The sequence below is a fragment of the Crocuta crocuta genome, unplaced genomic scaffold (genome assembly GCF_008692635.1).
Source record: "Crocuta crocuta isolate KB4526 unplaced genomic scaffold, BGI_CrCroc_1.0 scaffold61, whole genome shotgun sequence".
Lineage (NCBI taxonomy): Eukaryota > Metazoa > Chordata > Mammalia > Carnivora > Hyaenidae > Crocuta > Crocuta crocuta.
The window spans coordinates 1,715,046-1,737,891 of record NW_027528369.1 but is presented as its reverse complement, the minus strand read 5'-3'; the positions used below and the strand labels follow the sequence as shown (position 1 = coordinate 1,737,891).

The 22,846-nt window shown below is 43.6% G+C and overlaps 1 protein-coding gene and 1 long non-coding RNA gene across 2 annotated transcripts in view; one reads left to right on the top strand and one right to left on the bottom strand.

Annotated features, from left to right (window-relative positions):
• ADAMTS18 (ADAM metallopeptidase with thrombospondin type 1 motif 18) overlaps nucleotides 1–22,846 on the top strand; it is a 144,325-nt gene that overhangs the window by 35,692 nt on the left and 85,787 nt on the right. The gene's annotated exons all lie outside the window — the stretch shown is intronic.
• Nucleotides 8,883–22,583, bottom strand: LOC144223457 (uncharacterized). The gene is made up of 3 exons (XR_013332692.1): nucleotides 22,519–22,583; nucleotides 10,319–10,413; nucleotides 8,883–8,918 (listed from the first exon to the last, which is right to left on the bottom strand). It is a non-coding gene; the product is annotated as an uncharacterized LOC144223457 (long non-coding RNA).

Below are 22,846 nucleotides of genomic sequence, written 5' to 3'. Positions count from 1 at the left end.
GTTTTGGCGGGGGGCGGGAGGGGGGGACAACAGTGTTAAACCAGCCCCACTTTCTTTGTTTTCTAAAAACGTATCTTCCACTGTCAGTCTTTAGATTGATTATCTGTGTTGACCAAATGCAGGTTCGTTTATCAAGGAGGATGAGAAGGCACATAAACATTCTCTTACTTAAAGTCAGTTTTTTAAAGTTGTTTATATCCTGCTTTAATCTGGGACTTAAAATGTACTCTCAGAGTTTAAAGGCCCCGTAGTCATTCTGCCAGCACTCAAACGTGGGTTGGGTTCTTGCTCCCCAGGCTCAAGTGCCCCAGGACCCACACAGGGATAGGCAGGAACCCAGAGGAGTCCCCCCAATGTTAGAGTCTCTGTGGTTAGGAAGGTGCCCCCAGATCTGTTAGGATAATGCTGGGGCCTAGGGCTGTCTCCAGGGAGAGGACAAGAATGATCAGAGGTGGGGGACCGGGCATCTCCCAGTGAAATGGCCCTTTCTTTGGGTGGGAAGCAAATGGTAGGTCATATTTTGTCATGTATTTCCATATAACAGGAAATTGAGAAAATTGAAGATCTATCACTCTCTAACTGAAGTTCTTCTACACCTGTGTTTTTTCAACTGTTCTAGAAGAAGGCAGAGATTTTGAGTCTAGTGTCTAGTGAAGACAGTATGCACAGTGATTAAAGCTCTGGAGCCAGGCCAGAACTACCATTTGCTGCCAATTTTCTTAAATGTTCTGTGTCTCAGTTCCCACACCTCTAAAGCGGGGTCCATAATATCACCCACTTCCAAAGACTGATGAACTAATTTAAGTAAAGCTCTGGAAATGGCATCTGGCATGTAGTAAACATGTTTGCTATTAGTATCATGGATTGTTGGGCCTTGGCTCTGTCTTCCTTGGGTTTTTCTCAAAGTAGAAACTGACGCAAGGGTTTACGTGCAGGTAATTCATTTGGGAGGTGATCCCAGGAAGCAGAAGTGAGAGGTACAGGGAGAATGTGATAAGGAAGGAAAAATAATGGTATTAGGGTACTTTCTAGAAGATTCTTCTGGCAGCACAGTTCTTTCGAGAAGTATAGGAATGCCTCCTGGAATTCCCCCTGAAGGGTGACTTTCATGGAGTCCCATCCTCCATTAGTTGAGGGTTGCCCTGGGGATCTTAACTCACTCCATCCTCAATGCTAGAGGCCAAGTGGGCTCTGACATAGAAGGCGGCCAAAGGGCAGGTAGGCAGAGATATGTGCTGGCTTGAGGAGATGTGGCCAGATAGATGTAAGTCCAAGCGCACCTTGAACCGCTCATTGCAGTTGGAGCTGTAGAGGCTGATGTAAAGCACCACAGAGGTCTTCCCTGAGAACCTGAATCGGAGGGTGGGTTTTCCCCCGTGCAGGATCAGAGGTTCCCATTTTAACTTCTATCAGCTTATTTGACAGATCGGTGGGCATGGATTCACTCTCTCTAACCAGGCCCGCCAGATACTTCTTGGCAATAGGAAATCTTTTTGCTTCTTTTAAAGACAGATAAGCTGGCCACGTGTTCACATAGGCCACTCTCTCCTTAGAGAGGGATGCATGTAGGATTCTAGATTGTAAATAGCAGGGTTGTCTGTAATCAATTTATGTAAGTGACTGTATTATTCAGGCTGATGTCAGTTGTCATCGGTAGTGGTGATGGTGGCAGTGATTAGGTCATGGTGACTTACTGAATAGTAATTATGGTTATGTATTACATATGCAGCGCTTGCTGTAACCCAGGGCCCGACAACATTAACACTTAGAGCCCAAGACAGCTCCGTGACATTTATGTGGCAACGTCTCCCTCATATCATGATTGAAACAACTTAAGGTCAGAGAGATTAAGCAACTTCCCAGTGTCCTAACACCAGCAATGAGTCTCCTCCTGAGAGTTAGAGAAAGCCACAGACATCACTTACTTTTATCTTCTTTTGCGAAAGAAAACCTATAAGGTCTTAAGAACCCCGCCCTGTGGCTTCCTGAAGCTTATATTTCAAGAGTCAAAAGGTGACTCACCTACTTTCAGTGGAACAGAAAATCTGACCTGGGCTCTGCTGGGTTCAGGTGCTAAATGAAGAGGTCCCCAGGACCTGGCCTCTCTCCGTCTCTTGGGTGTTGGATTCTTCCTCAGGCCTCCCTCAGTGGTGGCAAGGATAAGCAGGTGCCACTCTTCCCCCCGTTTGATAATCTCAGACTAAAGACAGACTCTTTAGCATGAGACCCCGCTAAACGCGCAGGGCTGATTCTCATGGGCAGGACAGAGATGGGCTTATCCCTAAATCCAAGCAGAGTGGCGGCCCCCCCCGAGCTACGGCAGGTGACGCCAGACCCAGATGGAATGAAGGTGGGATAGAAGGCACTTTCCCACCTAAACCGGTGGCTTCTGGCCTGGAAGAGCCGCTGGCAGCTCAGAATGCTGGTGGCCTCTCTCCAGGTTCATGTCGTCTCTGTTTCCATATACGTCCATAAACAAATATGCTCGTTTTATACACTCAGCATCTTCCTGCAGCAGGCATTCTGGAACTTTCCCCCTCATCAAACCCAAACTTCTAGATAGAGTTTTCAGTGCTCTCCCCATTCAGTTTTCGATTGTTTACTTCTGGACCCGTCTCCATCAGCGTTCGATCTAGAAAAGTAGCTCTGAGAGCTACTGGATGATTTCTCCCCCCAGGGGATGTTTGGCAGTGTCTGGAGCCGTTTTTGGTCATCCCATCTCGGGGAGGAGGGGATGCAGCCGGCACGTAGTGAGCTGAGACCAGGGTTGCTGCTAACCATCCTACAATGCACAGGAAAGACCCAACCACAGACTTGCCCCAAATATCAAAAGAGCAGAAGCTGAGAACCGAGCTGAGATAAATGCCTTCAGATTGTTGTGACCGCAGTGAGTTCTCACATCCTCCTTGTTGCCGAAACTGGTACATCAGTCTCAGCCCTTAGATGATCTGACCTTTTAAAAATATTTGACAGTTTTGATGATGGACCTTCCCTTTCCTTGGAATATGTGATACGCCCCCCCCCCCCCCCCACGGGTTTCCTGCTATTCTTTTGACTGCTTCTTCTGGGTTCATACCATTATCGTTCGTTATACCTGCTGCCCCAAAGGCGAATCATGACACCAGGCAGGATATGCAAATGAGAAAGGCAATGTGATGGATCACGCACATAGGAGGGCAGAAGAACTTGTAACAAACAGGAATAGGGCCTTTGTGCCACCCACCTTCCTGCCGTGCTCCAGACAAGCCACACATCTTGGATGTGAAATCTTACCATGTTTAATAGAGGCAACTTATTCAACACTTTTGTAAGAGGCTCTATGTCGGGCACCTGGGTAGCTCAGTCCGTTAAGCGTCTGACTGTTGATTTCGGCTCAGGTCATGATCTCAGAGTTCGTGGGATCGAGCCCCGCATCGGGATCTGTACTGACAGAGCAGAGCCTGCTTGGGATTCTGTCTCTCCCTCTCACACTGCCCCTCCCCTGCTTGCGTGCTTGTGTACACTCGCTCTCTCAAAATAAATAAACTTAAAAAAAAAACAACAACCCTTTGTAGACAAAGCAAAGCACATCTCTGCGTTATCAGTGTGTGCCACCTCTAAAGGTACCAGAATTTCCTGGGGATTTTTTTTTTATTTTTAGGAAAATTGGTAAAATGAGGATCCTGCCTATCTCTCTTTCACTACATAGAGGCAACTAAATGCACAAAGTTTCCTCCTTTCCACATGGTTGATCTGTCATCTTTCCACTCTGTAAAACAGGTTCTGAAACTATTTTTCTTTCTTGTGGCATCAGTAGTATTAGATCTGGAATAATAAGAGTGCCTTAAAATGCCATGCAGATTGGCACATGTTTTGTGGCTAAAGCTGGGACAGCCTTCCTTGGGCAACTCTGGGAAACCCATACTGTTTTAGGAATTCACCTCTCCCGTGACTTCGGTTTACAAAATAAGCCAGTCCTCTTTTCTCACACGCTCCCTTGGAATCGAGATACCCCCCAACCCCGCCCCCGTGTGCCAGACCTTAGAACTCGTTCTTTGCAGGTTTGCTCTTGACCAGTTGTCTTACCCTCAACGTTTGTTTCTTCGTTAAGGTTTTTACCTTCGAATATTTCCTGCAGTTTGGTTGAAAATGATTTTTCAACGTTGTGGTTCTGATAACAACTTCCTTCAAAAATTACACTAATCATGTGAAACTGGTACAAATCCCATATGGTGTCTGGAAACAGTTACTTTTAAATGACTTTATGCTGAAATGTAGTCATATTTTTGTAAAAAGGCTGCGATCTGGTTTTCATTTGCAACAGTTTGAAGCCATATTGATTTTTTTTTTCTGCTGATATTTCAGATTTCCCTTTGTAGCAAACACAGTAAGTCAATTAACCCCTTGGCTTCCACCACCATCAAGCAGCAATAGCTTTATTTACTCAAATGGAATGTCTAGAGATTAAAAACTCTTTGGTGCTCTGTATGATGTGGGGGGAATATGGTAGAGAGTTATAGATGGGCAGGGTCTAGGGCTTGAGTTTGGTACTCAGGTGACTGCTCAAGATTCTGGCTTTCCCAGACCAGCTGGGTGGCCTTGGGCAAGTTACTTAACTTTTTCTGAGGCTTGGTTTCCTCATCTACAAAATATTAATGGAATTTTTCTTACCCCGGAGTGCTGTTAGGTCAGTTAGATGGCCTGGCGCCCTGCCTGGTTCACAGTGGTAAGCGTTTCCTGAATGTCAGAGTACCACTACTAACACCGGTGCTGGTCGTAATAGTACTTATAGTAACAGTGGTAGTAATAAGAGCAGTAATGCTGTCTATCACATTTTTCTAGAATAAGTCCAAATATGCCAAAAGGCTCGCTCTTCTTTCTTTCTTTCTTTCTTTCTTTCTTTCTTTCTTTCTTTCTTTCTTTCTTTCTTTCTTTCTCTTTCCTTCTTTCTTTAAATCTTAATGTTTATTTGAGAGAGAGAGAAAGGGAGACACAGAATTCGGAAGCAGGCTCCAGGCTCTGAGCTGTCAGCACAGACCCCAACGTGGGGCTTGAACTCACAAGCCATGAGATCATGATCTGAGCTAACGTCAGACACTTAATGTACTCAGCCACCCAGGAGCCCCCCAAAAGCTTTTCCTAATCCAGATTTTTCCAGACTCTTGTTTGCCATTGTCCATTCCACCCTTTTGTTATTATTATCTTAACTCCTACTCAATGTCAGAGCCTTTGGTAGGTGCTAGAGATGGAATAATGGACTTTTTTAAAAGGGATATTCCTGGGGCACCTGGGTGGCTCAGTCAGTTGAGTGTTTGACTCTTGTTTTCAGCTGAGGTCATGATCCTAGGGTCAGGGGATTGAGCCCCAGGTCTGGTTCTGCACTGAACATAGAGCCTGGTTAAGATTCTGTCTCTCTCCCTCTGCCCCTCACTCACTCTCTGAGAGTGTGTGTGTGACACACACACACACACACACACACACACACACACACGTTGGTAAATGCTTCAGATGAAAGACAGACATGTGGTCCAGTGAAGGCATGCTTGGTGGAAGGGGACTGAGAGGAAATAGTCCTGAAGAAAATAGTGATTAAGCAGAGAGGTAGGGGCAAGACCTCTTAGGAGACGGGAATGGCTTGTGCACATGCTCTGCAGGAGGAGGCAGCATGGCCGGCCTGAGAAACCAGTGAGGCCCTTGGTGGCACCACGCTGGATGGGCCACTGGAGGGGCGGGTCCTTGCTGAGGCTGTGGAGGTGGGCAAGGGCCAGACCCTATGGGCTTTAGAGGGATTTCAGAGAACTTTGGCTTCTCCCGTACATACTCTTCCTACTGCTCTTCTAATCCCATCTCAAATCACATTTCCTAACTGTTGACTGAGTTGGGAAGAAGACAGTGTGGTTTCTATGAGCCCTCCTTGCATCTCCTCTGGTGCTGTGACTCACTGTGTCCTTCCTCACAGCTACTTGGACCCGAGGATTATCTGAAGCCCTACTGATGAGGGAAGATTATTCACATTCTCCCTAGCCACAGGTGGACACCAACATTACAGTTGTGACTGGCACGTTGTATGTGGTCGACAATTTGGTTAAATGATTCGCATCACTTTTGTTCAGTTTCCTATACAATGACTCTCACATAGGTGAGAGGAGCTTTCTGGTATCAAAGTTTCTATGAACATAGGTAGTCAGTGGAATATATTTTATTAACAGTGGTGTGAATTACATTCCTCAAAGTTGGGGCACCTCTCTCAAATCCACCAAGCCAACTTGTCCCTTTGTGAGGCTCTTTCGAAAGTCAGAAGGTGAGGTATCTCTTGATTTGAAATGAACCCCTGAGCCCCCCTTGCCTTCACCCTGCATGAAGAAAACACTAGCTTTTCCTTCTGTTCAATTTGAATTTAAGTTTATGTATTTATTTTGAGACAGAGACAGACAGCGCAAGTGGGGGAAGGGCGGAGGGGGGGGCGGAGAGAATTCCAAGCAGGCTCCACACTGCCACTGTAGAGCCCATCGCGGAGCTCAGACTCAGGAAGCTGCGAGATCACGACCTGAGCTGAAACCAAGAGTTGGATGCTTAACTGAGCCACCCAGGCATCCTTTCCTTCTGTTCGATTTGAAACCAAATACAGTTGTAGTTTTTGTTATTGGTTTTGGGTATTATAGTTCCCCTTCTTTCTAATGATAGCAGATTATAGATTGTTCCTAAAGCCCTTTGCAGGTATTAAGAGGAAGATTGATAGATCCTTATTATTGACACTTCCTCTCCCCGTGGCTGTTCATACTTTATCCGGAACACCCAAATAATCGTCGTTTGACATTGCCAGGTTCCCACGTGTTTGCAGCAAGCCTCTTTCACACTTACCTAAGACCGAGAAATTGTGTAAGGTTGGTTTCTAGTCTTAACACCTTTCTCTTCCAAATGCTTGTGTCCAGTGGCATTTCACGTATGCCTGTGGGTAGATGGAGGTTTCTGTGTGTGCAAGTAGCCTGCCGTCTTTTAGACTTAAAAGGAAAACAAAATATAAATGTATAAGATCAGCGACAATTTATTAGATGAAGGTGAGGGTAGGATGGTGGCTTGGTGTGTCCAGTAGAACTTTCTACACTGTCCACTGCAGCAGCTGCTAGCCACATGTGGTTGGTGAGCACTTGAAATGTGGCTAGTGTGACTTGGGAGCTGGGCTTTTAGGTTTCTCTCATTGTAATGGATTAAATGTAAATATAAATAGCCACACAGGGCTAGTGGCTATTGGACAGTATACATTTGACGGGTTCCAAGGGGTGTCTATGGACGTCAGCAGGGTTGAGCAATTCTTCGCCTTTGGTCTACCCAGTTGCCTACAAAAGAGGTCTGAGTACCTTCCTTAACTACCCACGCTCAGTAACTAAACCCTTATAAGTATACAACCTTAATTTTTAAAAATGTGTTTACTCCCTCTTTGGCTTCCTTGCTTGGTTTCTGTTGCCATTTCCCTTACAGAAACCCAGCAAAGACTCAGATGGGTTCTTGCCTTCCTTTCCATCCATCTTACATATTTCGGCTCCACTAACTCTCCTCAGGATTAAGATCCCCAAATGACTCTCCAATTTTCTCAGGATAAAGTTCAAAGTGGCCCGCTTTAATGAACATAATGGCTTTTCTTGGTTTTCTTGGTTTTGTCTCGTGTTGTGAAATCCTGGCTGTTTCAGTGTCAGCTGATTGTTAAGTTTTTACTAATAATGTTATTTTTATTCGCCATTGCATACGGGGCATACATTATCTTTTCTCTGTTTAGGGCTTTCAAAAAATCTGCCTCTTCCCACCCCCCACCCCCCAAAGCCTATACGTGCCAGTGCACACAGCCATTCTAGCCTTGACAAATCAAACAGCCGCAGGCAGCCGAGCCCTTCACCTTTGGTCTCTCACCTGGATATCCCTCCCCAGCCCACCCACCTTGCTGGCTCTCTCGGCTGGTTATTCGCCCTCCCCTGCCCTGTTCACTGAGCTGAAACTAGCCTCATTAAAGACTGAGCTTCCATACCCCTTCTTTTAAGAAATCTTAGGTGCCCTTTCAGTGATCTCCCGGCTCCTGGGCGCATAGGCACGCGGAGCAGGGCCGGAGGAGGCTGCCTTGTGATGTCTGTTGAGCCACAGGTCTCCTTGTTTGGATCCCGAGCGCCCTGAGGCAGCGGCCAGAACGGTTTCCTTCCTAGGTCTGGGCCTAACCCCTTATAAACGCTAAATACCTGTTGAATGAATGAACCTGACAGTCCTGTGCTGTGATGTGGGGAGTTCTCCGCGCCCATCCTCACCTCTCCCCCTCCCCCAAAAGAGAAACAACCAAAATAAAGCCAAACTCCTCACACAGAGTGTGATCTTCTATACATTTTGGGGAACTGGATAGTGCAAAGTTGGAGATACTCTTGCTTCTATTCATTGTTGAATGGCATTCCCGTTTCTCGACCGAATGACTTCTTCATTGACTGCTGCCAGCATCCGTAATGGCTGCTGTCTTGTCACAAAGGCATCGCTTGGACATCATTCGTTGCATCAACAAACACTTGGTCAGAACCTGCCATGCATCGGACACCACTCTCAGTGCCAGGGTGCTAGGGATGAAAAAAATGGGACAAAAACATGCAGGGTCCCTTCTCTTTACTACCCCACATACTAGTGGAAAACGATAAACAGCCAGTCGGTTGAGACATCTGATTCTTTGAGGCAGTGAAGCAGCAAATGAAATAGGCCAGCCAGGCACTCAGTACGTGTCAGATGCTCCTATTAATGTCTTTAATGCCCAGAGCAAGCCTATACCTTCATTTATTCTCGAGAAACTCAGGCCCAAAGGGTCAAATAAATCAGCTAAGGTCACAGGCCTTACAAGTAGCAGAGCCAGAATTTGAATGCAGACATCTGGTTCCAGTCGATGGCTTGACCATGGTGTCGCCCACACTCAGGACCTAAGGAGAGGTGTTTGGAATTATATGGTCAGGAAAGAGTTTTCTGAGAAGGTAAGTCTAGCCTTACAGAGAACTCAGGGTTTACAGTATTCCTCCTGGAGAGAAAGTCAGAAACAGGTTTGACAAGTTTAAATAACAACAGGAAGGCCAGCCTGCTTATGAAGCATTAAAGAGTGGGGGAAGGGTAGAGGTAATGGTGAGAGAGAAAGGCAGAGAGCCTACAAGAGCGGGGACTATCTTTTTCACTCAAGCTGGGTAGATGAATCCACAGCACCCAGATGAGGGTCGAAGTCATCAAATACATCAGCTACTAGATAGAAGACGTACCGTTTTACCCATAGTTTTGGTCATTGCTAGATAAAAGTAAGATAGTGGCTGTCATCTCAGTTCCTGTGTCATCTTAGCTGTGGTTGGAGCTATGGTAATGAAATGCTTTTTTGGGCACAAGTTAAAGAACTCAACATCTTGCTGCTGATTTTCTCAATATGATCATGGTAAACCAGATATGTGGTCTGTAGTCTCTGATCAAAAGAGAGACATGATAGCAGAAACAGTTCACTTTATAATGCTTTACATTACAACGAAAGAATGGGTGTGTGACACGGGTAGCTGGGTTGTGTCAGAGCTACCTTTCTGTGCATGCTCTTGAGCAGCGCACTTTGAGATTGCTTCTAAGAACTACCCAGTCCATTTTTATCAGTAGTCTGGAAGCCTACATGTATTTGGTTTATTGAAATGCAACTTATCCTCAGGGTGGCCCGAGCCATCTGACATTAGAACAACTTTGTAAACTGATCCATGACCCGTGACGGACTAATATGTAACTGTTGATATCAGATGGAAGTGACCCAACATTTGGCAGGAAAGCTACTTCTCATCTTCCTGCCATGCTCCCTTGTAGCAGGAAGAGAATTTGCATGACTGTTGGATGAGCCAAGTAAATCTATGAGATATAAAGCAAAACTTGGAAATCGCTGCACACATTCAATTAATCCCTCAGTTATATGTTAACGAGTTAACAGCATGTGTGTTTGTCTAACATCCTGTCTTGTTTATGTCTTTCTGAAGCCAAATCTGGATGGAGGGGCTTCATTTTATTTAATAATTTAATAATTTTTAATTAAATTTTAATTAAATAATTTAATAAGCATTTAATAATGCAAAAGGTCATTTGCTATTTTTGCATCCCCTCCTCCATTCCTAACACCTGTTTGGAGTAGTACTCTGGATTCTACAGAAGGCAAGTTTGGTTCACAGAACAGAACTGTTTACCCATGGCAAGCTTCTGTAGCTTGTTTCTGCGTGAAGGCACCAAGTATTTGCAAACTCATAGACTTCCCAAGGTAAATAAACTAGTCTTCTTTTCCAACCTTCCAAGAAAGCCGTGTTTATCTACCCACCTCATGCAAACAGTGGCCACTCATTGATCTCTTGGTGAAGGTCTCTCACCGAACAGAGTGCTTTTCAGACATTTCCTGATAAATCCCAAGTGATGCTATAAAAAAAAAAATAGAATTCTGTTATTCTCGTTTTACAGTTCAGGAAATTGAGGCTAAGGGAGGGAATGGAAGTAAATGAAAGTTGCGGAGATTGTAAGGCGTGGACTCAGAACTTGAATCTAAGTCCAGACTCAAAATCCCAGTTCTTTTTCCCTTTGCTCACTACAGTGTCTCCATTCATAACCAAATTCCCTTTCCTTAATAACTACATTTGTGTGTGGCACATATGTGGAGTTGGCACTGTGCTGGGTACGCTGGCAGATAGAAAAAAAGGAAAAATAATGCCTTGGATAATGAGACATGAGTCTTACATAAGTAGTGCATCAAATATAGGGCTGCACTAAGGCAGAGGTCTCAAAGCCAAATGTCCACAGCACCAGACTAGCTATGGAATGAGTGACATGGGACAATGGGGAAGGTTGGGTGCAGCCACTTCTTAGCTGCTGTCCAAAAGCTATCTATACAAAATAGAATTTCTGACTTCTCTTGAAAAATTGGACGATACGAAATTAACACAGAGTTGAAAAACAAGCCTACTGAGTGGAGAATTATGTCCGCAAGAAAGTGGGGAAGTTTCCAGTGCCTGACCCCTCGTCGAAACATCACTTTGAACGACTATCCGTGCGTGAAAATAGCTTTACAAGAGTGCAGCTAAATGAATTAAAGGCTTAAGCCGAAGACTGGAAAATATAAAACTATGTCAGAAAACAAAAATTCAACTGAGTAAATTTTAAAGAGCTGGCTGGCTTTGTCCCACAATTCGTGGAGTCGGCGGCAACCCGTCTAATAGATAGAAAGGAATCCAGGAAGCTGTACAACACGGAAGACTTTTATAGGCAGAAGGGGGCGGGATAAAAACAATTATATTGGCAAAAAGTAGATTGGTTGTGGTGAGGCCATCATCCTTTAGGGGAAAAAGCAGGAGTCTTTCAGGCAGATTACATCCTAGTCCTGACCGGGTAATTTCTGATTGACTGGTTTCAGATTCCATTCCTGAAAGAGGCCCAAACCGTAATTAAGTATGGTGACAGGGGCACGTAGCATAAGTGACTCTATTTGGGGACTATTGTCGCTTTTTTAACAGCTACTAGAAGAGAATGTAGGGAACATGCTTTTGACATTGGTCTGGGCAATGAATCTTTGGGTGTGACCCCAAAAGTGCACACAACAAAAGCAAAAATAGACCAATAGGATTGCGTTAAACTGAAAAGCTTCTGCACAACAAAGAAAACGATAAACAAAGTGAAGAGACTGCTTATAGACTGGAGAACAATTTGCAAACTGTATTAGCTGATAAGTGGTTAGTATCCAAAATACATAAGGAATTAGGTAACTCAGCAAGAAAATAGATATCCTGATCTTAAAAACGGGCAAAGAACTTGAGTAGATATGCACATGGCCAACAGGCATATGAAAACATATTAAACATCCTTAATTATCAGAAAATACAAATCAAAACGATAATGAGATATTACCTCACACCTGTTTGAATGAACATTATCCAAAACGACAAGACAACAGGTGCCGGAAAAGACATGGAGAAAAGGGGACCCTCGTACACTGTTGGTGGGAATGTAGAGTCATTATGGAAAAGAGCATGGAGGTTTCTCAAACAAACAAAAATTGAACTATCATATGATCCAGCAATTCCAGTTCTGCATATATATCTGAAGGAGATAAAATTAGGATCTCCGTGAGCTGTCTGCATTCTCATGTTCGCTGCGGTGTTATTCACCGTAGCCAAGGTAGGAGACCAACCTAAGTGCCTAATAGCAGAGGAGCAGATAAATAAAATGTGGTATACATGTACAGTGGAATATTATTCAGCCATAAAGAAGGAAGGAATTCTGTCATTTGTGACGACATGGATGGACTGGGTGGACATTGTGCTAAGTGAAATAAGCCAAGCAGAGAAAGACAAATACTGCGTATATGTGGAATCTAAAAAAGTTGACCCATAGAATCAGAGAGTAGAATGGGGATTGCCACGGATCTAGGGTGGGGGCAATGGAGACATGTTGGTCAAAGCATTAAAAATTTTAGTTATACAAGATGAATAAATTCTGAAGATCTAATTATAGCATGGTGACTATAATACTGTATTATATACTTGAAATTTGCTAAGAGAGAAGATCTTACAGTTTTCAACACATACAAAATATATGGTAACTTTGTGAGGTGATGGATTTGTTAATTAGCTTGATTCTGGTAACTATTTCACAATGTATATGTCTATCAAAACATCACATTGTACAGTTTAAATATATATAATTTTAATTTGTCAATTATATCTCAGTAAAGCTGGGGAAAAAAGCTACTGAGGGCCAGGCTGGGTCTGTGGACACTAGTTTGTAGCCTCTATTCTAGAAGGCTGGTTTTCCAAACCCTAGAAATCCAGACTCTGAGCATCCGAGTTGGGAGGTCCATCCTTAAGCCTGATATTCAGCCAAGGTTGAAGATGGGCTCTGATGCCCATAACTGGGCTCTGATGTTACGCAGCACCCAACAAACCTATCTGTTGCTACGTGTGTACCAGGCTCTCAAGTGGGTTTGCTGCCTGTACAGAGATTTTACTTTGCATCACAGTAAGTTACCTGCGTGTCATCCCAACTGATAAAAAGAGTAGACTTTCAAATATGGAAAGGCCCTTAAATGACCAAGTCTCTTTGTTGAGCAGATGAGAAAATTGAATACCAGGCACAAATGATCAGCTGCTAATCACTTGTGAGGCTTTGGGCAATCTCTTTGTTCTCCCTGGGTCCCATTTTCTTTCTCTGTAAAATCAGAGGGGATGAAATACACAATTGCTAACATCCCATAATCCTATGATTATTTTCCTTGGTTTTACCTTAAGGCAGGGGGTGAGGAGGGGCAGGAGAAGATAAATAACTGTCGAAAATTGGGACCAGCCGTTTCCAACACGGTGTTCCTCTCTGGCTCTTCCACACCAGCCCTGGGAGGGCTTGGGAAGCCCAGTCAGCCACCCACGCCCTGTGTGCAGCTACCCAATGAGCAGACGCCACGTGGCGTACTTCATCACATCTCTGGCTTGGCCTCCAGCTTGGGGCGCTCTTTGAAACAAATGAGTGCTGTCAGTTCCACAGAAGGCGGGGCAAGGTGGGGTGGAGAGCTTGACATAAGCCATCACCACTACAGAAACAAGGAAAAACATATGTCTTCCTGATGCTGTGCAACCATGGGCAGCAGCCTTGGGAATGGAAGAGCATCATTTATCCCCCCAAAACTGAGTTGCACTATCTTGCAAATAACAGCAGGCGCTATTTGTGCCGCTCCAGCGGAGTCACAGGACACGTGTCGATTGTTTCTTCTAGGAAAATCACTACTTTTGGCAAACGTGTTTTAGACATCAGCTACCTCAATTCCCTACTCTCCAAACTCAGAAGCCAAATAAATGTACGTAGTGAGAATTTAAATATCAGGAGGTGCCACTAATCTACTGATTATTGCTTTTCAGCTAGCAAGGAGTTAGGGTTTTAACAGCAATACTCCTGTGAAAATACTGATCTGAACTGCTTTGGTATTGAGAATTTAGATTTCAGTACTTGAATACGTGTATCTGGAATGCTTAGGCTCTTTGAGAAACCAGTCTGAAGCAGTGACGGTATAATGAGTTGATAAACCGGATGTTACCTAATGTGTAATTTTACAGTTTTCTATTGTCTATGTTTTTGACATATTTCACAAAAATGTGGCAAAATATGGCAGGCAGACTATAAAGTGTGAAAGGAGCATATCCTTCACTGTCATGGAAGGCAGAATCTCTACAACTTGGGTCTAACTAGTTTTCTTTCTTTTTTGTTTTTGAGAGACAGACAGACAGACAGACAGAGCATGAGCAGGGGAGGGGCTGTCAGCACAGAGCCCAACCTGCCGCTTGACCTCCCAGGCTGTGAGATCATGACCTGAGCCGAAGTCGGAAACTTACTGACTGAGCGACCCAGGTGCCCCTAGCCAGGTTTCTAGAACATAGATGAGCTCTTCTTCCTTCCCCTCAAAACCTTCGGCCATTTCTCAATGTACAGGAATTTGATATTGTTCTCAGAGGTGGTCTGAGTTTGCACTCCCATGGAATTTTGTGTATTCCCTCATTCCTTCAGCATGATTTGAGTGTCATGCCAATGCCAGCTGAGTTCCAAGAGCGCAGTCAAATACATGATCTGTCCTTGCAGGGACAAATTTTACATTGCAAATTTGAGTCGTATAGCTCCCTTTGGTAAGTGCTGTAGTAACACGCAAGATGGTAATGAAGCCTATGAGAGAAGCGTGTGAGGAAATCATAATGATGAACCAGGAGAGGGACGTAATCTATCTGATTAATTGGCTATTATGTTTGTCTCCCAAAGGAGAAGCATCCTTAAATGTAAGCATCAATATCTTGCCCATTTTTATGTCTCTCTTAGTACTAAGCATGTTGCCTTATTTCTTTTTTTTTAATTAAAATTTTTTTTTAATGTTTGTTTATTTTTGAGAGAAAGAGACAGAGCATNTGGGGGGGGGGGGCGACACAGAATCCGAAGCAGGCTCCAGGCTCTGAGCTGTCCGCACAGAGCCCGACGCAGGGCTTGAACTTACGAAGTGTGAGATCATGACCTGAGCTGAAGTCAGATACTGAACCGACTGATTCACCCAGGTGCCTCATGTTGCCTTATTTCTAGTTATTTCATTAATTCTGCGAATGTTTACAGGGCACCTACCATGTGCCAGAGATGAGCAAGAAAAACATAAGCTCTAGGTTTTATGGAACTAGTAGAAGCAACAACCAGTAAACACAAAAGCAGCTATGAGATAGACCATCAAGTAAGGCTAAGGGCTATATGGAAAAATAAAGCCGACTGAGATGGAGAATGACAATATTTGCTTTGTTTTATAGGGTGGTTTGAAGAGGTGGCCTTTGAGCAAAACTAAGGGAGGTATCTGGGGATAGATGCCCAAAACCACAATCACAGTGGTCTGGATGGGAGCTGGGCTGTCCTGTTGACGGAACAGCAATGGAGCCAGTGTACCTAGAATTTGATAACAAAGGATTGGAGATGGTTTGAGAGGCTACTGGGGGCTGGATTTGGATTGGACTGGACTGCAAAGTGGTTTGAAATCCATATTTCTTTGTTCAGCTCTCATCTCATAATGATAGAGCAGAAATGTGACCTGTTTTAAGTGATACTTTAGAAAAATAACTTTGGAGTGAGAGAGGGTAGGGCTTGCTGACAGAGAGACAAGTTAGGAGGCCCCTACTTTATTCTGGGCCTGTGGCAATACATGACCAAACTGGAATGAGAACACAGGGCAGGACAGCGTTAGGGGCTCAAGAGATCAACCGTGCATTGAAATTTGTCAACATTGTTAACCACAGGATGCCTCATTTGGTAGGACGGTGTTGGAGACAATGAGGATTGGAGGTTGGAAGCACAAGTTTGAACTCTGAAATTGACATTAAAAAACACGACTTTGATGGATATGAGTTACGACCATTTCTTCTCAGACATGTAGCATGCCCCTCCCTCCACAGGATGCTGACATGACATGTGAAGAAGGAAGACTGTTTCTTAGCAGACACCGCACCAAAGCCTGGAATGATCTAGAGGGAGAGGCTGGCTGCATGGTCCCATGTGAAGTGGGTGGAGAGTCTGGTTTCTATTAAATCCAGGCCTGCTAGCTATCTCCGCTTGGTCCCTCACAATTAACCAACAGCCATTATGGTAGTCATGTGTTTCCCAAATGACATCCTTTCTTAAGCTTCCTTTGAAATGGTCTGATTCTCAAGAAAAGGCTGGAGCAAAGGGCATTATGCGACGCGAGACTGTCAAATGGCTCCCTCCTTAGTCTTCCCTAGATGAGAAAGTCTTCATGACCAAACTGCTTGTAAGGGTCATGTAGCTTTGATATCTGTTCTTGTTGGTTGTCAAGGCATATTTAGCTTTCCGAGGAGCCGAGAAGATGTGGTTTCCCTCTCTTATTATTCTGTGTATGTCCCTCCCAAAGATGACATGCAGGGCATGCTGTGGTTGTTGCAAAGCAGAGTGTCCCAGCCCTGCCCTGAAAGGACTTGCAGTAAACTAGCAGGGAAGAAACCAGAGTGTTGCAGAATGAAATCTTGAACCGGATCAGCAATGTCCAGTAAGGCTACATTCCAGAGAGCTATCCAGTTACCTCCAGATCCACAGAGAAGCTTTCCCAGTGACGCTGTTGAACACCCCCACTTTGGTGTGAAAATTGGGAAGGGAAGGCAAAAGGAGGACTCTGATTTTAGTGCCATTTGAGCCCCAGCCTTCATTTCTGGAGATCTAAACTTATGGCTATTTCTCCATGTCCTTTGGATCCATCTAAATGTTAGTAACAGGTAGTTGACGGGAGGTTAGGACCTACCTTAAGCCAGCTCAGAAGTATTTAGTTGTTAAGAGTCCCACCTTAAGAGATAGCTTGGGCTATTACCCTGATCCCCACAAAAGTCATAACCTCTCTGGAACCCTTGTTTTTCAGCTTTATTCAGATATAATAGACAAATTCAGTTGTAAGAGATTTAAAGTACATAATGTGATGATTTGATACACATACACAATCCCCATCCCCCCCACCCCCGTGAGTGAGTTAACATATCAGTCGTCTCACATATATATTCATTCATTTATTTTTGTGAAAACATTTGGGTTCCACTCTTGGTAAATTTCAATTGAACAATACAATGTTTCTGGAACTTCTGTTGAATCCTACTTGGGTGTGTGGTAAGAGCGAAGTAGAAGCTGTGTGGTCAGACAGCCCTGAGATGACAAAGAAGTTCATGGAAGTACCCATCCAATTGATCTGTGTGACAGGTGGGATCTTGCAGACAGAATGCCCCGTAGAGTGTCTGGTACATAGGAAACGGTGAACTATTCGTCTAGGTGGAAAAAGAAAGGAAAGGGGAGAGGAGAAAAAGGAGACAAATTCCCCAAACTCTTCTGATCATCATTAGCCACTTGGATTAATTTATAAGTGTTGAAACATAGATTCTTTCTAAGACTGCTTATAAAAGTTGTGTGCGTTTGTGTATTTTTTTTGAAGTTAATACTAAAATACATACACTAGGCTATGGTAAACATGTCAATTAATGGTATTAATACATTTAAAAAAAGCAAAAAAGCTTTTTAGAGGTCTATACCCTAATAGGAATAGGTACAGGCATGAATGGGAACAGAATGAGCTTATACATCCCAACCCAGTGCTACACTGTGAATCACTGTATTCTGGTCTCGTGAGATTTGGGCTGTTGAAGTCATTAAGTGTTTATTTCAACAGACATATTTTTCATTAGCCAAATAAATACATTTCATCAATATGTTATTAACATCTCTGAAGAGCCGCTAGAATGGCATTCTCTACACCAGTACAGACGGTTACAGTTTAAGTACTCTGAGGAAAGAGTCGATTCATCGTTATGTCAGTAGCTTAAATCATAGCACATGGTCAAAGCCATGTTAGTTAATATTGTTTTGGAGCCAGATTTGTTTAGTGTAAGTGAAAGCAAAAGATAATTTTTTTTTTTTTTTTTTTTTTTTTTGCTATGATTTTAGTTTTGGGAGTGTGGATGCTGGTGGGGTAAGGAGGGAGAAATTTCAGAGGAGGAAAAGGGAGTTCAGAAAGATCTACAGATAGTGGAGGAAGCAGAAGGCATGCAGTGGGAGACAGGGAATTGGAAATGGAAGATGTGGACTGGGTACGTTTTGATTTGATGTTGAGCACTTCTCATTGTTTTCATTGATTTTTGAGGCTCCCCCCACCCATGGCTGTGACTGAGTCCATTGTCTTGGAGGCTACTTCCAAAAGTACTAATTGAAATAGGCTTCCATTGATTTTGCGACGTACGATAGCTTCACCATTCCAGATATGCTCTTAAATACGTCAATTTATGGATATCAAAGGTTCCCCTATGGGGTCAGTGAAATTTTAAATCATATTTAGTGACCTGAACTCAGGTTGAGGAAGCTCAGACCTCGCCGAAACACAGTTTTTATATGTACAGCCAGCTGGCTAATCGGCAAGGGCTCTTTCTGAAAGACTGGTACCCACTCTGTATTCGAGGAATCCTTCCCTGAACTGCTAGCCAGGGTGGAGGTCTCCTCCCAAAAGAAAAGTCTCTTGAGCTCTACCTACTGGAGAATTTGAAGAAGTAGCCCAACATCCCAAGCCAGGAAAGAGGAAAAAGCCAGGCAATCGTAAGAACTTCTGCAGAAATATTTTTTTAGCTCTTTTTCCTAATCCATCCTCATCATTATGTCTCAGAAAGCCATAGAGACTGACAGGACATGGAGATTCCAACTGCCTAGTGGAGGTCAGGGGTCACTGGGAGAACTGGTCTTTGCCCAGCAGTGTACCTGTGTGTACCCCAGGCAGGGTGCTCAGTGGGCATCTGGAGCAATCTGCTCATGTGTTCTCTGGATGTGGCCAGCACATAACTTGAAAGCAATAGTCTGTGGTCATGGCGCATTCTGCCATGTTCTCCAGAAAGGCAACTTCACCTTTTCTTCCCTGGTAGGAACATTCCATTTATTCTTGCGGCTAATCAAAGCATCCTTTCTCCATGATGCTGCCTTTTCTCAGTGGAGGGCAACTGCGTAAGAGATTGGGTGTTCAGAATGGACCAATGCTGGGCTTCAATATTTTAACGTGTAAACATGTAGATGAGACATTAATGGGTCCAAAGGCGTCATTGAAGAGGAGCAGTGCGGTGATTTCCTCTCCACCCGCCATCTGTCTTTCCCATCCCCAGCAAACGAAACCAGCAAACGAGTCAAAGCTAAAACCTAGAGGGGCGCCTGGGTGGCTTAGTTGGTTAAGCGTCCGACTTTTGCTTAGGTCATGATCTCGCGGTTCGTGGGTTCGAGCCCCGCGTCGGGCTCTGTGCTGACTGCCAGCTCAGAGCCTGGAGCCTGTTTCAGTCTGTTACTCCCTCTCTCTCTGACCCTCCCCTGCTCACGCTGTCTCTCTCTCTCTCTCTCCTAGAAATAAATAAAACATTAAAAAAAAATTAAAAAAAAAAACAACAAAACAACTAAAACCTAGAACCTTTGCATTCAGCAACTCTCCAAGGTGAAAACATCCATGATTTCTCCCCTGCCTTTAAATATCTTCAGTTACATGTGCAAGAATATCATTAATATGTCTCTTGGCTAGTCTCTCTCCTTAGCAGTTCTCTCGTTATTTGTCTCAATAAACAACACTTCTGCCACCTCTCAGAATTTCAGGTCTAGTTGAAGCGGAAAATTAGAATATCAACACACTGTTCAAAAACGACATGACTTCTCTGCTTTGTTCCCTCAGATAACCAAATGGAATAATGACAATAAACATGTTCTAGATGTTTCTCTGTGCCAAACGCCTTCAGAAGTATTCACTCTTCTAATCCTCTAAAAATCCTCTAAGGGAAGTGATATTATTATTCCCGTTTTACAAATCAGGGATTAGATCTGATTGGTCTCAGTATCTGAGAGGTTTGCAAACTTCTTCAGGAGTAAGGGAAAGGACGAACAATCGAAAGCCCTTTGTTTTCAAAGGAGGAGAGAAGACCCAGCCTCATGATCTCCTCGCTCACCAGGCTGTGAGCAATTTGGGGATATGGATAGTATCTGATTACATCTGCATTGTGAGCCAGCTTTACAGTTTTTTGAAGGGATTATAGTGTACATGAATCTGGAAAACCTAAATCCCCTTCTAAATCATATTTGTATTGTGAGTCTACTTGATGGTAATATTGCTATCAGACAAAAAAAAAAAAAAGACGGGAAAGGCCAGATTTTTGTTGACACATATATTTTTGGCTTTTTTTATCCCAAAATGTAAGAGATTTTCCCCCCTGACAGTAATAGGGAATCCTGAATATACGTTCTTTTTTTCAAAAGGCACGTTCACGTGTGAGGGCCTGTCCAAGTTGCCTCTTAAACCATTTCTGCCTGTGTAGATGCAGAGAAAAAAGTTCTAGTTCGTTTTCTTGGAACTGTGTGCTTTGTAGGGCACAGAGGATGTTAGTAGTGTCCATGTTCTTTTGACATAAGGTCAGATTTTGTCTCCTCAGCCCTATCATTGGTCTGGAGAGTTCCACTTACTTTTGTCTGGAACCTGAGTAAACAATTTCTCTGTAATCCCAAGCCTCTGATTTCTTTTTTGAAAGTCAATGTGGCTCTATATTTCATGTCCCTATTTATGGAGCAGTTGACAACCTAGCACAGAGCCTGATAAATATTCATTTATTTGATCACTGAGAAAACCCCAAGTTAGGGATACTTTTATTCCTATTTCACAGATGGGGAGGAGAGGGAAGCAACCGGAAGTTCAGAGTGCTCAAGCCCACCTAGCAAGCAACAGAGCCTCAAGTTCACCTCTAAACTATTTCATTTTTATGTTGAGCGTTTTCCTTACTGGATGGTCTTTGTGCCCTTCCATTGTATCTTAATTCTTGTCCCTTCTTTGCAAAATTCTAAAGCATTCTCATGCCAATGGATTCCCCCCATTAAAGACCTCAGCCTTTCCTTATTTCCTCTCGCTTCTCTGATACTTCCTCTCTCTCTTCCTCCAATCCCGGGACAGTGGACTCTTGTTTTATATTCACTACACTTCCTTTAGCTTTTCGCTTACTCTGAACCGAGATTTCTTCTTATCCATGTCGGGCCACAAATCAGTTATTTATTCCCTAGTGCTATTATTTGGACCAAATAATAAATTTTTTAAAAAATAATGTGATATCGTGACTGAGGTTACAATTTTTTGTTGTTGTTGCTAATGTTAGCAATGGGTTAACAATTTAGAAATGAAAATTAAATTGATTTTTGACAACCACAAATATATTTATCTTTGCCAGTAGTTTCTCCAGCCAGCCTCGTGGGGGCTACTTTGTTATTCTATCAGTCTCTCCTAAAAAGAGAAAGAGAATTTGGATACTACCTGTGAGGGTTCTATTTTTATTATTACTTCAGGACCTTTCTTTAAGATTATCTCACTTGTAGCAAACATCATTAATCCACTGAATCAGTTTTTGATTTTTAGGTATAAGTGCTGAGGTACAAGTCAGTTAGGACAAAGACCTTGTCCTTTCTGGAATCTGCAGACTCCCTTTTTCTGTTAAGTTCAAAGCCTTTGATAAAATTTAAAAATATGACCTAGAAGGGAGGGTGTTGTAAAGGGCGATTTCTTGAAGAATAATTTATACCCTACGTGAGTCCTTTGTGTATTATTTGGCCGTTGAAATCCAAAATAGGAAATAGAGGCTCCTGGGTGGCTCAGTCGGTTAAGTAGTCAAGCATCTGACTCTTGATCTCTGCTCTGGTCACGATCTCACGGCTAGTGAGTTCAAGTCTTGCTTGGGAGAGTCTGTCTGTCTGTCTGTCTCTCTCTCACTCTCACTCTCTCTCCACCCCCCCACCCTCTCTCCCTCCCTCTCTCCCTTTCTTTCTCCTCAAAAATAAAAATAAAAAAAACTTAAAATAGGAAATAGGAAACAATTGCTAACAGAGTATATTATCTTATTCTAGTACCTCCTTTTTAAAAGTATAAAGTGGTAAACTATGATCTGCACAGGATATTGGCTCTTGGTCTCTATCCATTGAATTTTAAAATTTAGCAGCTAAGTTATGTGGCAGGGTTTCTAGGTCTTGGAAACTGGAAAAGATCGATGCTTAATATGGGAACAGTATTCAGTCCAGAAGGGGGCGCAGCTGCTTCTTTATCTCTGGCTTCCTCTGACTTCTGAAGGAAAGGAGCCCCCTTGGGTGGGTAGCTGGGGGAGCTCTCAGTGTTAGCACACCCACCTCCCCTTGCACTTGAGACTTTTCCTGTCCTTCCCCAGCCTAAGGGAAGCCTAAGCGTGTCTTTAGGCCCCATCCTTGTGGTAGCTCACTGGGTCTCTACTCCCTCCTGTCCCCTTCATGGGCTTCATCTAGGCTTCCCTGCATGAGCTGGGAAAGGGCTCTGGACTGATGAGAATGCCTGTCCTCGGGAAAGCCTCCTGTGACCTTCCCCCTAGACTCACCCCTTCCCCTCGTCCTTATTATCTCTCATAGAACCCCCCCCCCCCTTTTTTTCCTTCACGCTTGGCACAAAGGAATATTTCATACCTACTTGTGATCTTGTTTAATCCCTGCCTCCTCCATTAACGGGCAGCCACATGAGTCCATCTTGCTCGTCACTGTTGGAACCAGAACGTTGCATACGTTCGGTACGTCAAGATGGCTTCCCACATTCCACACATCAACAGAGGGCCCCTTTTGGTGATGCTGGGTTTGTATTTTAAACTCGAAAATGTTCTTCTTTGGTCAGACTCCAATGGTTTCCATCAGGCCAAACCCCAGAAAGAATAGGTTTCTTTCTTTCTTTCTTTTTTTTTTTTTTACAAATAGTTTATTGTCAAATTAGTTTCCACATAACACTCAGTGCTCATCCCCA